Genomic DNA, 17,002 nt, shown 5'->3' on the forward strand with positions numbered 1-17,002 from the left:
TTATGCACCGGAATTGTTAAAAATCTCGTATTTGAAGTTCGTACGGGAGGTACTGTTATATATGGGCTACACGAAGATGTGGACCTGCATAGATGTACGCATTACAGACAGAAAATCAGCAATGCAGGTCCACGCCTTCGTATAGCCCATATATAACAGTACCTTCCGTTGTGCTGTATTTTGATGATAGATGTACGCATTACAGACAGAAAATCAGCAATGCAGGTCCACGCCTTCGTATAGCCCATATATAACAGTACCTTCCGTTGTGCTGTATTTTGATGATTTTACAGACATTGTCCATCGGAATTTTTTCACACTTCATACTTGAAAGTGTTAATGGGCACCACATCCTATGACAAAAAAATTGCGAATGCTGTTCCCATTTTAATATAGCCCCCATATGACCTCCCTATATTCGGTATATTGTTGATATTAGTGACATTTTTAACCGGAATTGCTTCAAATTCTGTATTTGAAGTGCCGAATCGGTACAATAGGCTATTCCGGAAAATTACTTATGCAGGTCCACGTCTTCGTATAGATCCCAACGGTTTCACTAAAACAGCAGTTTTCGAGGGATTTTTTTGGCAAATTTTCAAGTCTTTCCAAATGGTGGATATTTCAACCTAAATATTACGCGACCATCTCCAAAAAGAATATGCTTCTATTCTGACCATAACCCTACCTCCATGCTAAATTTCTTGAGGATCGGACCATAATTGCGACCTGTAGCGTGATTACATATTAACATGGACATACGGACTTTCCTATGTGGGAAACCAATATTTCGAGGTGTTATATAATTTTTGGCCGAATCAAACTTATAATACCCCCAACACATAGTGTTGTAGGGTATAATAAGTTTCAGTCGTTTTTTATTCTTTTGTGTTCCTTTTAATCCGGTTAATGTTGTTGCGACTGTTTACTCAACTGTTTTGTGAACGATCATGAATTGAGTTCCGAAGCAGACACTGGTATATTGATATCTAAACTTTGCTGGTCATTTACTCTTAAATTTTTCTTCATTACAAAAAACTGATAAAATGGCATACATTTGTGAGAGCTGATTTTTTATTGGATTTTTTAGCCTTTTGATCTTATTTTGAATTTTTTTTAGATACAAACTTCTTATTTAATTTTTTGTTCTGATTAATTCCAGGCATAACCTTATTAGAAATACTAATTGTCTTATTTAGAAATTTTATATACAGGGTGAGATAAAACAACTGCAACAAAGTCAAAAGCCATAATTTTTACATTTTTTTAAATTTTATTGAATGAAAGCAATGTCGGAAATACGTTTTTTAGAATATGTTTAGATTTGTTCGAATTGGTCACCTTTGGCACAAATTAAGAACTTCAAACGACCAATGAAACCGTCACACGCTGCCCGAATGTTGCTCTGCGGTATTTTGGTCCATTCCCCTTAACCATTCTTGGGTGGTGCGTGCTGAGTGCGATGTCATGTTGGAATGTCCAAGGCCTGCGGCCAAAATGTTTGCGTGCACAAGGCTTTAACATACCCTCCAGAATATTTTCGCGATAATATTCGGCATTTATTCTGATGCCACGGTCGATTAATACGAACGGATAGCAACCATCGGCTGTTATGGCGGCCCACACCATCACCATGACCGGCGCTTGATTTCTGGTGGCCAACCGAAGGTGCACATTTTCAGCTGACCTCTTTGGCAAGTAAAGACGATCATTTTGTTTGTTTACAAACTGTTGGAGAACGAATGATTTCTCATAGAATTCGGCAGTTCACTACTTTCGGCCAAACCAATCAACTCTTTAGCTCTTTTAAGTCTATTTTCTTTCTGTTGCGGTGTAAGTTCTTGCACTTTTTGGAATTCCAATGGCTTTATCCCGAGCTCATTTTTCAACATTTGCCGAATGGAATATTGCGATATGTTCAGATCACGAGCCATTTTCGGCCACTGCGACACGGATTTCGATCAAGATGCTTCTTTACTTTTCAAACCATTTCTGCTGATGTTGCTGTTTTCTGCCGTTCACTTCCTTGACGTCGGGCTACGCTACCAGTATCACGGTAATGAGCGATGGTACGAGACACGAAAGATTTATGTAAATTTTAATGCTGAAGTGCTCTAACGATAGTCACTTGTGGTTTTCCAGCCAAATATAAAGAAATCACACTATCACGCCTGAATTCCATCACGAATAACTTTTTTTCTGGAAAATATATAATCAGCTGTCACTGGAATAATTTTCGGACGAGTGGCTTAGAAATGACAGCAGTCGATTTAACGACGTCCGTCTGTTGAAATCAAGATGCCGCCAAAATATTTTGACAAATAGCTTTTAAATTGGGCAAAATAGTTTGCATTTTCCATGGAATGATTGGTATTGAAATTGGGTTATTTATTTCTCGATATTCCAAATTTAGATTTTTGGCCATTGTAGCCACATTTTTCCACGTAACGGTTTTAAATTTCACATTTAGGATCTGCAATATATAGCTTTATCTGTAGTGAAAAAATGTCAATGTCGGTCCGAGTTGTAGTATAGTACACATATATAACGGAACCATCCTTCGTTTTTCTGTAACACCTATGTCAATATTTAATATTTTTTAAAAAATTAAATTAAGAAACGGAAATACCGAATTTATAAATTGAATTATACAGTATATATGTACATTGGTATATAAAGCCTGTCGATTCTGCCAAGATATTATAAACCATTCAACATTTTGAACATCGCACAAACCATGAAAACAATCAGTTTATTTTTGATATTTTTGTCCGTTATTTTGGCAACGGTGAATGGTAAAGTAGAGTTTTGTGATTTTATTTAGTAATATTTAATTTAATTTATTTAAAATATTTAAGGACAACTGTGTCGTGTTACTAGACGACGTGTAGCACCAGGTGAAAGAGTATGCCAGCAATATTGTAGAGTACGGGGTGGACCATTGACGGTATGCAGCACTGGCAGAAGATTCCACGAAACTGATTACTGTCCACCAGGATGCTGTTACGATAGAAATAGTTGTCGCCGGATTTGAAATGCTATCCTTTTAAGTCGGAGTTTCTTATTTATATGTTCAGAATTATTTGACAACAAACTAGTATATTATTCAAATTTAAATACATTAAAATGGATATTGTTTTTAATTTGTGACACATCGAAATAAAAGAATTAGGTGATGCTGAAACATTGATTGTGGTGAATTTAACATTCGGAGGTAACAATTGATGTTGGAATTCGGGCTGGGCAGACTATATAATATCCTACACCACTAAACGTATTTAGTGGAGCCCCGTAACAGAAATGTTTATATTTGGACAATAACATTGCTGTATAGTGCATGATATGACTTCGATAAGGATTATGTTAAACAAGTAAAAAAGCTGTAAGTTCGGCCGGTCCGAACTTTGAGAGCCCTCCACCATTTGGAACGAATTTGTCAATTTTCAAAAAAAAAAAAAAATAAATAAATAAATAAAATCCGTTAAAAATTCTGTTAAAATCTTAAAAATACCGAATTTAGCCGTTGTTTTAGGGTCTATACGATGACGTGGACCTGCATAGGCAATTTTTGTCATAAGCCATAACAACATTCAAATTCGAAAATTGAGAAAAAACCGGAGAATAATGTAGCTAAAATCATTAAGTTACCGAATATAGAAAGGTACCATGATATGTGGGCTATACCAAAACGAGGGTATGCACAGACAATTTTCTGTTATAGGTAGTATCCATTGCGAACCTCAAATGCAAAATTTGAAACAATTCCGGTGAATAATGGCGCAAAAATCATCAAATTCCGAATATCGGGTGGTACCGTTTTAGGGGGGCTATACGAAGACGTTGACCTGCACAGACAATCTCCTGTCATAGGCTTTAGTATCTATTACGAACTTCAAATACTAAATTTGAAACAATTCCGGTGACAGATATCGCTAAAATAATCATCAATATACCGAATATCGGGAGGTGCCGTTATATGGGGGTTATATGAAGACGTGGACCTGCACAGAAAATTTTCTGTCATAGCCTATAATATCCATTACGAACCTCAAATACCAAATTTGAAACAATTCTGGTAAATAATGTCGTTTAAATTACCAAAGTACCGAAAAAAGGGAGTTACCATTATATGGAAGCTATACCAAAACGTGGATCTACATGGCTCATTCTCAATACAAAAAGTCCTGCAGACATAATATACATGTTAATGTTAGAAGTTAAAGTTTATTTCACACTGCTATGGTGTTTCTTTATTTTGTTACTAACATTTATGTTGCGGTGCTATGCACCTCTCTTGTTGGATTTACAATTATGAATTACTTCAACTTAAAACTAATATTATACTGCAGCCTGGTCGTGCTCGTTATTACGCTGAGTCATCACTTGCGGTGCGCTGGTATTAGTGCGCGTGTTTGTGGCGGATGACTGCCCTGGTGTCATATTCCTGTTGATTTGTCGGACTGCTTGCGCAGCATAATGATGGGAATGTTTACTAGTTGGTTTGCATATTTAGTTTGATGTTTATTAGGGAGAGCCGTTAACTTACATAATATACAGAAAAATGTTATCAACCTGCTTCATTTCGTTCGGAAGCTAGAGTGATTTCCAAAGACGCATAGACGGGCAGACGGACGGACATCGCCAAATCAACTTAGAATTTTATGCTGATCAAGACTATATATCAAGGGATGACAACCTTAATATACCCTCCATAATATGGTGGAGGGTATAAAAAAAATTGGATCAGTAGATATACCGGATCTAGTTTCACCAAATGGTAAAATTCGGTTGAATATGATAAAATCTATTCAATTCAATGATATTACGTATGGGGTGAGCAATAACCGTAAAATCGGATGAAGATGTATAAAGAAGCTTTATAAAAATCTGAACCGATCTCGATAAAATTTGGCAGATGTATTTTCGAGTAGTATCCGATGCTCGGTATCAAAAATCATTGTTGTGGAGTCCACATTACGTATGTGAGGGACTTTAACACCAAATCGAATGAAACATATATATGGGAGCTATAGCAATATCTGAATCGATCTTCTCCGAATTCGATGTACTTGCTTCTAGACTGAATTTGTTACGGATGTGCCAAAAAGCAGTTCATTTCGGCTAATATTATCCATTTTCTGCACAATTAAACCGAAATTGGTGGAAGATATATATGGGAGCTATATCTAAATATGAACCGATCTTGACAAAATTTTAGGCACATATTTCTGGGTTGCATCTGATATTTGGAACCAAAGATCATTTTTGTGGAGTGCATATTACGCTTGTGAGGGACTTAAACCAAATCGGATAAAACGTATATCTGGGCCGATTTTCACCAAATTTGAAGCATTTGCTTCTGGAGTGCTTATTACGCTTGTAAGGGATTTAAAATCTCAAATCGGATGAAACATATATGTGGCAGCTGTAGCTATATCTGAACCGATTTTCACTAAATTTTATGTACTTGCTTCTAGATTGAATTCGGTCAAAATTCAGGTCATTTGGACTGATATTGGCCATTTGGTGCATAATTAATCCGAAATCGGTTGAAGATATATATAAGAGCTACATCTAAATCTGATACGATTATCATCAAAACAAATATTGTTTGGAAAATTTCATCTCAATCGTATAATAAATGCATTTTGTTCCCAAAAATCATGGACGAACGGACAGACGCACTGATATGCCTAAATCGACTCAGAAAGTAATACTATGAAGATCCTTAAAAGTAAATATGGGTCCACCTCGCTTCCTCTCCATGTTACAAACAAATGCACAAAGACATAACACCCTTAACACTATGTGGTGTAGGGTATAAAAAATCCCGTATTCGATGTATTTACGATATGACCAAGGAAAAACTCTATCACTATCACTCCCCAATAAGAGTCAGACATACATTGAGCTCCATTACGAATCATAGTTTTTGTAATCATTGAAATGTAAAACTGTATTTTATATACTGTTATATTGTCATATTGTTTTTCATACAATTTATCTTCTGCGACAGGTGCTTCTATCCCAACAACATCCTGATGGACAAATTTGCGATTGATATCTCCTCCTAATGGTGTTGCAGATTGTTAAGGGTCTAGTATTTCCAGATCCACAAAATTGCTGGCAGACTCTTTCACCGGGAGACACCGTCCTTCTTATGACCGTGCAAGATTGGGCTAAAATTCATTAAAAATAATAAAAACAATTTATGTAAATGTTCAGTAAGGATATATTAAAAGTCAAAGATCTTACCACTCGCCAAGGCAATGTACAGAAGAATAATATTGAGTAAAAGGACGAATGACTTCATATTTGGTTTTGGGGTGATAACTGATATTCAACATGGAAAGTATTTTGCTTTTATACTTTTACGGCACTCTTTACAAAACAATTGATCGGTTTAGGAATTAAATGAATATCCATGTTTTTTTTTAATTTAATGTGAATATTATTGCTTCATATGTTTTATTGTTGTTAAATTTTGGGTTTATTGCTCCAATATTTAATATTTAATATAAGCAAATATTTACTTATTTCATTGGGTATTTTGCAACAGCTACAACTTCCTTGTTTTATACTAGAAAATAGCCTTTCCTTTGTTATCGAAAATGGGAATAATTTGTACCATTAAATTAAAATTTATAATTCCTATTGTATTTCTACTCTTCAAGTCATCATAACTCCACCTCTATTTCAACTCATTGTTTAAATCCTACACTTCCACTGTGACCCATATGCTGAAATATATAATTCCGTCCACCATTCCAACACTCCATATTAAATTTGGTACAATTTAGTACTTTTCGTACAAGTTATGGTAAGCATTTCGGGATCCACTTCCTCATAAGAGCTATACCTCACAATGATCCTTATCCGTACAATATTAGCACTTCTCCTACACTTTTTACTAATTTAAGTACCACTTTGTACTTTGCGTACACGATACAGTACGGATTTCCAAATCCTGATCCTTATTTACCCGCAATTGCTCTCTGTGATCCCAGTGTAGAAAAATATGCATAATTCCAGCTCTTTTCCTACACTCTATACCAAATTTGGTACCATTTAACACTTTTCGTACAATATACAGTACGGATTTTCAAATGTCCTTCCTTATCTAAAGGCTTTACACCTAAAGTGATTATAATGCTTAATATATACCAAATTAAGTCCATTTAGTACTTTTTGTACACTATGAAGTACGAATTTTCAAATCCGCCTCCTTATCGAAACGCTATTCGAATTATTATAAGAACAATTCCACCTCTTTTCTTACACTTTATACCAAATTAAGTACCAACTAGTACTTTTTGAACACGTGATAGTGCGCATTTCCAAATCTATATTCTATACCTTCACAGTGATCCCTATCAATACCAATTTATCCCGATTCTATCATTTTTCGTACACAACATACCAAATTTTGTACTATATTTTGCTTCTGTACTTTTTGTACGTATTTCCAGGTCGACTTCTGTTTATGAACCGTACACATTTACAACCATACTTTTCACCGAAAACCCATATTGTATAATGGTACCACATTTAGTTCCTCCTGCATTTTTCTTACACTTCAAGTACGAATTTTCACCACCATATTTCAAGCTCACAAAAATGAGCCTAATACCAATGTTTAGATTTACGATTCTATTTCTTTTCCAAATACCAAATTTAGTAGTTTTCGAACCTCTTTAATACGTATTTCTAATCAGTAAAGAAAGTCTTAAAGTCGGGCGGGGCCGACTTTATGATACCCTACACTTCTTTTCTAATTTAGTAGAGCTCCGCGTAACACTTTAAAGTTTTAATGGGAGAATTCAATCATACACGCTATGATTATAATTTAAAGTTCAAAGGACTAAATATGCCGAAGCATTTGTATCTTTTAAATTCGGACTTGCATCGCCCATTTGCTGCACAATTAATTTGAAATCGGATAAAGATATATATGGGAGCTATATCCAAATCGGAACCGATCTCGATAAAACTTGGCAAAGATATTTCTGAGCTGGGTTTGATATATTTCCCTGAATATCGTTGTTACGGAGTGCATATTACGGCTGTGAGTAACAAATATAACAAGTCGGATGAACAGTAAATATGGGAGCTGTAGCTATATCTGAACCGATCTTCACCAAATTTGACATACTAGCTTCTAGACCCAATTCGGTCGAAAGTGCAAAATTTCATCCCATTTCTACGAATATTAGACGTTTGGTGGACAATCACAGGTAAATCGGACGAAGTTATATATGGGAGCTATATCCAAATCTGAACCGATCTCGATCAAAGTTAGCAAATGTATTTCTGAGCTATATTTGATATATTTCCCCAAATATTGTTGTTACAGAGTGCATATTATGGCTGTGGAGGACAAAAATAACAAATCGGATGAACAATATATATGGGAGCTATAGCTATATCTGAACCGATTTGATCAAATTTGGCATATTTATTTTCAGGTCCAATCCGATCGTACGTGCAAAATTTCATACTATTCGGACTGATATTACACGTTTGGTGCACAATAAAAGACAAATCGGACGAAGATATATATGGGAGCTATATCTAAATTTTGACCGATTACCTCCAATTTCAATAGGGTACAATATATATTTCATCTGGATAGGGCAATAAATGCGAACTGTACTTTGTTTACAAAAATACATGGACAGACGGGCGGACATGCATAAATCGACTCAGAATGTGATTCTTCGGCCCGACCAAACTTTTAATACCCTCCACCTTTGGGAAAAGGAACAATTTTAATATAGAAGGATTTGAATTTAAACGTCTTCCACTTTAAACTACAAATACCAGTAAGACCGTTTAGATATAGCTGTTAAACTTTTCAAAAACCCGTAAAGTCGGTGAGGCCGTTGTATGGGAGCCATATCAAAACTTCAAGGATTGTTATCTGCCAAATCTTCTAAAATACCAAATTCGAAACAATTTCGTGGGTAAATTATTATCAAAACACCGAATATCGGGAGCTACCGTTATATGGAAGACAAATCCGTCAACAAATGTGGCGAAAATCATCAAACTTGCCAATATCGGGAGATACCGTTATATGGGGGCTATGCAAAAACGTGGATCTATATGCACAATGTTCACTCACCGAAGCTGGAACTCATTACGAAGTACAAATGCCAATTTTTGAACAAATCAGTAAAAAAAATGTGACTAAAACTATTAAAATACTGAATATCGGGAGGAAACGTTATATAGTAGCAAACAATGTTCCACCGCCGAAGCTGGAACCCAATATGATCTACAATTCAACAAATCCTTTAAAAAATGCGGGGACATTATCAAAATACTGAATATCAGGAGGTATCGTTATATGGCGGCTATACTAAAACGTAAACCGTAGCTTTATGTGAGGGCTATACAAAAACGTGGAGATTCAATGTTGAGGAAATTCCGATGAATCATGTGTCCGAAATCGTCTTAGTACCCAATATCGGGAGTTAACGTTCCATGGGGTCAAATAGGAGCTAGATGGACAGTTTTTTGTAAGGATGTAACTAAAACCCTAGCAATACCCTAATTAAGATTGTACCGTCATATGGGCGCTAAAACAAAAACGTTAATTTTCAGTACAAACAAGTAAGCAAATGCCTATAAGCGTGCGGGGCCCAACATGTGATACCCTTAGGTCCAAATATATTTTGATAGATATCGTTTTTGAAATAATTCCATATAGTCCAGCACACATATTATCATTGGCTCTTGACCGGTAGCATTTGGCCTATGCTTTTTGTCGTGCTGATAGGTATTCCAAACAATTTTACACCAGCCGTTCTTGGATTACAAGCGGTTTAAATAGCATTCCCCTCTTTAATAGATGCGATTTTATATATTGCACTATATATGCGATATCTTGATACAATCATCAATGTAACCATCAGAAGTGGCATTTCCGGGTATTTGTGATTTCGGTAAAATTAAAAATATTCGCGGTTTGGTGGAAATTTTCGTATTTTTTACAAAAAAGTTATGGTGTATTTTATACGCTAAATATTATTCGATGATCATCAGAATTGGAATGGCTCTACTCAGCCCTAAACTCTAGTCTTATTCCAAATTCCGTTATAAGTGTGATTTTCTGTTTTTTGGTAAATATTTTGCGATCATCTCCAAAACCAAAATACTTCTGTTCTGACCATAATCCCACCACCTTGATAATCGAACCATAATTGGGACCTGTAGCGTGATTACAAATTAATATTGGCAGACGGATGGACGTGACTAGATCGACTCAGCTCGGCTACATTGGAAGATTCATATATAGTTTCCTATGTGCAGGACCAATATTTTGAGATGTTACATAATTTTTAGCCCTATTGTGGGTATAAAAATTATACGGAACAAAAATACATTTGAGCAAAATGTTCGCCTACTTCACTTCGTTTGGGAGATAGAGTGACTTCCAGGCACGGACATGACCAAATCGACATAGAATACTATGCATATAATTCTGCGTATTCCAACTTGTATAACTTGAACGTAAAAAAATTTCAAAATATTATTAGGATATATGTCGCCAATGTTTTTATAAACAATGGTGACATAGTGACAAAATAAATTAAATAATTTGACTTTAAAATTCTCAACAATCATTCAACCGAATTTCATGGAATCTAAATTGGAGAAACCTTTTGGATAATGAACAAATTATGAAAATAACTTTATCCCTTCAATGGGTACCGAATTTTTGACCAACAGAATGATTCTGAAAACTGTTTCAAAGACCTTTTGAATGATTTTAAACTTAAAACATTTTAAGTAGCTAAACATGAACTTTTCCATGAAAAAGGAAAATTTTCAGAAGAGAGGGGTTCCAGGTCCTGATACTCACCAAGGTTTATCAACTCAAACTCAAAAAAGTGTCCCACCTCAATAATTGAGTTCCATTAGTTTATATAGCTTTTATAATAATTTTAAAATTCACATTTTCTTGTATTGTTTTTTTTCATACAATTTATCTTCTGCGACAGTTGTTTCCATCCCAGCAACATCCTGATGGACAAATTTCGGCTCGATATCTCCTTCTAATAGTATTGCAAATTGATATTGGTCTATTTCCAGTTCCACAATATTGCTGGCAGACTCTTTCACCGGCAGACACAGTCCTTCTTATGACAGTGCAAGATTGGGCTAAAACGAATGAAAAAATAATTAAAATAAATTAAATGTTTAATAAGGATAAATTTTAAAGTCCTAAATCTTACCACTCGCCAAGGCAATGTAAAGAAGAATAATATTGAGTAAGAGCACGAATGACTTCATATTTGCTTTTTGGGGTGATAACTGATACTCAACATGGAAAGTATTTTGCTTTTATACTTATACGGCACTCTTTACAAAACAATTGATCGGCTTGGGAATTAAATGAATGTGGATGTTTATTTTAAATTTAATTTAAATATTATTCTTTCATCTGTTTTATTGTGGATAAATGTTGGGTTTATTGCTCCGAAACGGAAACATTTTGCAAGAAACAAATATTATTTTTTATGGGCGTTTTGCAACAGCTACAACTACCTTGTTTTATACTAGCAAATAGCCGCTCCTTAGTTAGCGAATGTCTGATTCCAGTCCTATCCCTGTATTTTATACCATCATTACTTCACCTTTATTTCTATACTCTATGCCAAATTTAGTACTTTGCATACATTATACGGTATGCCTTTCTACAAATACCGCATTGTCGTAATCCTATACATCCGCCGTGACCATAACCAAAATTCATAATTCCACCTATATTCCCACACTCTATACCAAATTTAGTAACATTTAGTACTTTTCGTACACATTATAGTACTCACTTCCAAATCAACTTCCTTATCGGAACGCTATACACTCACAGTGATCCTTATACCAAAATGTACAATATTAGCACTTTACCTACGCTTTATAACAAATTAAGTACCACTTTGTACTTTGCGTACACGATACAGTACGGATTTCCAAATCATGCTCCTTATTTACCGCCAAATGGCTCACAGTAATCCCAGTATAGAAACAGATTCACTTTTCCTATACTTTATACCAAATTTAGTACCATTTAGCACTTTTCCTACAATATACAGCACGGATTTTCAAATCCCCTTTCCTAGCTGAACGCTATACACTTAAAGTGATCATACTACCAAATATATACCAAATTAAGTACCATTTAGTACTTTTCACACACTATAAAGTATATATTTTCAAATCCAACTCGTTACTTGAATGGTATTCTCTCACAATAATCCTGAAATCAAAAATATCTATCCGGCTGTTTTCCTGCACTTTATAGCAAATTTGTTACAAATTAGTACTTTTTGATAGTGCGCATTTTCAAATCCACCTGCATAGTGATCCCTATAAATACCAATACCAATTCTAGCATTTTTCGTACACTTTATACTAAATTTTGTACCAAATATTTCCTGTACACTTATCGCACGCATTTCTAGAACGATATCCATTTATTGTACCATTGTATAATGGTACCACATTTAGTTCCTCCTGGACTTTTCGTACCCTTCAAATACGAATTTTCACATCCATGCTTTAACCCCACGGAACGAAAAGTGATCCTAATACATTTTTTTAGATTTCCACTTCCATTTCTTTCCTAAATACCAAATTTAGTACGATTTGGTCTTTTCGTACTTCTTTAGCACATATTTTTAAAACTACTTTCAAATCTCAATCCTACACACGAATAGGGAACCTAATGTCAAATTTCAGATTATAGGCATTAACCGTTCACTGTTTCTTTCCAAATACCAAATTTAGTACCATTTGGTACTTTTCCTACTTCTTTAGTACGTATCTCCAAAACCACCTCACAATCTCAACTCTACAAATGAATAGTGGCCCTAATGACAAATTTCAGATTTCAATCACTATCCGTTCATCCAATATCAAATTTAGAACCATTTGGTACTTTTCGTATCTTTGTAGTATGCATTTTCAAAACTACTTCTATATTTTATCCAATATAAATTAACCAATACCAAAATTTCAAAATTCCATGTCCATTCATTCACCCAAAACCAAATTATGTCAAATTGTAGAACCATTTTGTACAGTTCTTCAATTTATCACATTTCCAAAACACCTTCTTATATAAACTCTACTTTCCGAATCTTACTAAAATTGCAAGATTATATCTGTATTCTGTACTTTTGGGTCGCTTATTATTCAAATATCCAAAAACCCACTGGTTAGTCTTTCCTACAAATTATCAACGAAGCTCAATCCGAATTTCAGATTTTCAACTTAATCGCTTCTCTAAATACCAAATCTAATACCATTTAGTACTTTTCATACTTTTGGGAAATATTTTCAAAACCACGTTCATATCTTAACACCTCCTCAAAAATAAAAAAAAAAAATACCCCAATACTAAATTTCAGGTTTCCAACTCTATCCATTCTTTACACACCAAATTTAGTACCATTTTGTACTTATCGTATTTTTTTAGTTCATATTTCATCAAATCTCGACCCTACACAAGATTTGTGAACCCAATGTCAACATTTCACAATTCCAGCTTATTTCTTTCACATAAACCCGAATTGTACAAAATTTAGTACCACTTACTACAGTCTTACACCTAGTACATATATTCAAAACCTCCTCCTTATCTCTGCCCTACTTCTCCAACTTAAATCTTATATCAAAAGTCGTTTTTTATACCAGATACCAGGTGAGATAAAAAACTGCAACAAAGTTCAAAGCCATAATTTTTATATTTTTCTTTCTAAATTTTATTGAATGAAAGCAAAAAATGTCGTAAATAGCATCAAATTTTAGAATAAGTTTAGATTTGTTCGAATTGGTCACCTTTGGCACGAATTATGGCCTTCAAACGGCCTAAGAAACCGTCACACGCTGCCCGAATGTTGGTCTGCGGTACTTTAGCCCATTCCCGGTGAAGCTCTAACTTGAGTTAATCGACACATTGGTATTTTTTAGTGCCAACCTTGCCGTCCGTCTTTCTGGCTGGCTGGTACGTGGCGATAACTCCCGAAGTGTGCATCCGATTTGGTGCAAACTTGGTACATCGTAATATTATTATCAAACTTAGTTCATTTTCGGATATGGGCAACATCGATCCACTCCTGCTGGTACATCGCCCACAAATGGTCGAAACTTTAAACAGCCAAAACGCTCATGGAATGAGAAATAAGCATACAATTCTCCTCAAATTTTAGACATCCCAGTATTTGCACTAACGTTAAATATGGTGTAAAGATGAAGGGGCCACCCCTCCTCACAAGGGACAAAGGACAAAAAAGTCTGGGATTCTTTTCAAAATTATTATATCGAAATTAATATTTCAACAAGAGATGTGGAGTTCATTTTGATCACGTACCTCATATAAAGTGTAGGAAATTATTGAAATAGTCCAAATCTGGGACATTGTAACATTTGCATGGGACTTAGGTCAGACCCTAGTTGAATAATATAGGTCGTTTCTTTCGAATCCATCCCATAATGTGTAAAATTTTTGAATAATCAAAATATATTTAAATATACCGACATTGAGGCTGGGGGCTATAAGAAGACGTGTCCTAGGATGTAGTATCCTCATCTATCAAATTTGAAAATTTTCGTGTGAAAAATGTGTTTAAAATTATTCAAGTACCGAACATACGGTGCCTCCCTATTATATTCCAAAACATTGACACTTACATACTTATAGCAAAGCTCTTTAAACCTGCCAGTACCGTTATATGGACCTATATAACCCCCTTTAAAAACTGACTGTTACTTTTTAACTTGTTTATACACAGAACAAATTAACATTGGTACACGTTTAGGTATGGTACTCATACAAAAGGTATCATCGATTTATTTCAGATTTTAAAATTTCTCAACATTTTTTTCCTGCATAGTCCTGGCTTATTATTGTTGTAATGCTACAACCCCTTCGAAATATTATTGTAAAGATTTTAGCAATAATTGTTTATACACTTGGGTTAAACACCTGACAAGTGCCAAATGGAAATAATGACGGAAAGAAACACAAGTCATCAACACCACAAAATTGATAAAAATAGCAATTCTTTAGCAGTAACCACAATGAATTTCTTGGAAATGCTACTACTCTTTTTGCTGAAAATAATATCCGCAACAGCAGATCCATGTAAGCTCAACGGTTTTTAAAATAATAAAATTTAATAAAATTTATTTTTAGTATTTCTAAAAATTCGACCTCCTACATCAGTCTGCTCCTCATTACGTGGTGAAATTGCATCGCAAAATACCCAAGCGTGTGAATTTGATTGTGGACCAGCTGAACAATTGAGATTCTTAAATTGTCGTAACATATCACAGCCTCGATGCGTGTGTAATTTTCGAGAAAATTATTGCCGTGATGACACGCTCCAAAGATGCCGCAAAATTGGGACATTTCCAGATATTCTTTGAAATGTGAAAAATTGAAATAAAATTTATTTAAATAAAACGTTATGCCCTAATCACTACTCATTTATTTAATTCGTATATATGGGTCAATTCCTCAAAGAGCGGTATAAAGTAGGTTCAGATATAGCTATAACTGTCATATATATATATATGTTTCATCCGATTTTATATTTAAGTCTCAACAGTTTATTGTCATTGGAGCCCCCACGTTATTGACGAATATTGTCTTTAAAAGCTGAAAGAGTCTGAGGCTTTTTGACATAAACCCGCGACTTCAAAAAGCCCAACAAAGAGAAGTCTAGAGCGGGAGATTAGGCGCCCGGAAAATGCATCCTTCAGCATACTGATTGTGTCACCTGTAGTGTGTGTCGTTGCACCGTCCTTGTGGAACCATATGTTTTCAGAATCCAAACTCATTAAGTTGCGGCAAAAATAAGTCGTTGATCATTGCTTTGTAGAACTCACCATTTACAGCAACCGTGTGGTCCGCGACGTCTTAGAAGAAAAAAGGTCCGATGACTCCTCCAACGAAAACAGCACACCATACAGTGACTTTGAGCATGTAATGGCTCTTCGTGGGTTACACGAGGATTTTCAGCGAAAATTTTGCTTATTTACGTAACCGCTAAGATGGTAATGGGCCTCATAACTCAAGAGTATTATACCCTCCACCATAGTATGGAGGGTATATTAAGTTTGTCATTTCGTGTGTAACACTTCGAAATACAATTCTTGATCAGCATAAAATTCTACGTCGATTTAGCGATGTCCGTCCGTCTGTCCGTCTGTGGAAATCACATTAGCTTCCGAACGAATTGAAGTAGATTTATAAAATTTTACTCAAATGTATACCAAAACGTGGATCTACATGCCCCATTTTCAATACCAAAAGACCTGCAGACGTCTTTTGGAAATGGGGCATGAAAATGGGGAATGTAGGTCCACGTTTTGGTATAGCCCTCATATAACGGTACCTCCCGATATTCGGTAATTTGATTGTTTTAGCGAATTTATTCACCGAAATTGTTTCAAATTTGGTATTTGATGTTCGTAATGGATATTACAGCCTTTGACAGAAAATTGTCTATGCAGGTCCACGTCTTCGTATAGCCCCCATATAACTGTACCCCCCGCGTATTCGGTATTTTGATGATTTTAGCGACATTATTTTCCGGAATTGTTTCAAATTTGGTATTTGATGTTCGTAATGGATACTACAGCCTCAGACAGGAAATGGGCCATGCAGATCCACGTCTTCGTATAGACTCCATATAACGGCACCTCCCGATATTCGGTAATTTGATGATTTTAGCGACATTATTTACCGGAATTGTTTCAAATTTCGCAATTGAAGTTCGTAATGGAGACTACAGCCTAAGACAGAAAATCGGTCATGTAGGTTCACGTCTTCGTAGAGCCCCATATAACGGTACCTCTCGATATTCGGTATTTGGATGATTTTAGCGACATAATTTACCTTAATTATTTCAATTTTGTATTTGAAGTAAGTAATGGATACTACAGCCTATGTCAGAAAATTGTCTGTGCAGGTCAACGTATTGTACCT

The 17,002-nt window shown here is 35.2% G+C and overlaps 2 long non-coding RNA genes across 2 annotated transcripts; both read right to left on the reverse strand.

The window, feature by feature from the left end:
- Positions 1–5,912: 5,912 nt before the first annotated feature.
- On the reverse strand, positions 5,913–6,353 carry LOC131802242 (uncharacterized). Its single transcript, XR_009342109.1, has 2 exons — positions 6,256–6,353; positions 5,913–6,179 (listed from the first exon to the last, which is right to left on the reverse strand). It is a non-coding gene; the product is annotated as an uncharacterized LOC131802242 (long non-coding RNA).
- Positions 6,354–10,971: 4,618 nt separating this feature from the next.
- Positions 10,972–11,588, reverse strand: LOC131802088 (uncharacterized). The gene is made up of 2 exons (XR_009342032.1): positions 11,241–11,588; positions 10,972–11,166 (listed from the first exon to the last, which is right to left on the reverse strand). It is a non-coding gene; the product is annotated as an uncharacterized LOC131802088 (long non-coding RNA).
- Between the last annotated feature and the right edge of the window lie 5,414 nt (positions 11,589–17,002).

Source organism: Musca domestica, unplaced genomic scaffold (assembly GCF_030504385.1).
Source record: "Musca domestica strain aabys unplaced genomic scaffold, Musca_domestica.polishedcontigs.V.1.1 2, whole genome shotgun sequence".
Taxonomy (NCBI): Eukaryota; Metazoa; Arthropoda; class Insecta; order Diptera; family Muscidae; genus Musca; species Musca domestica.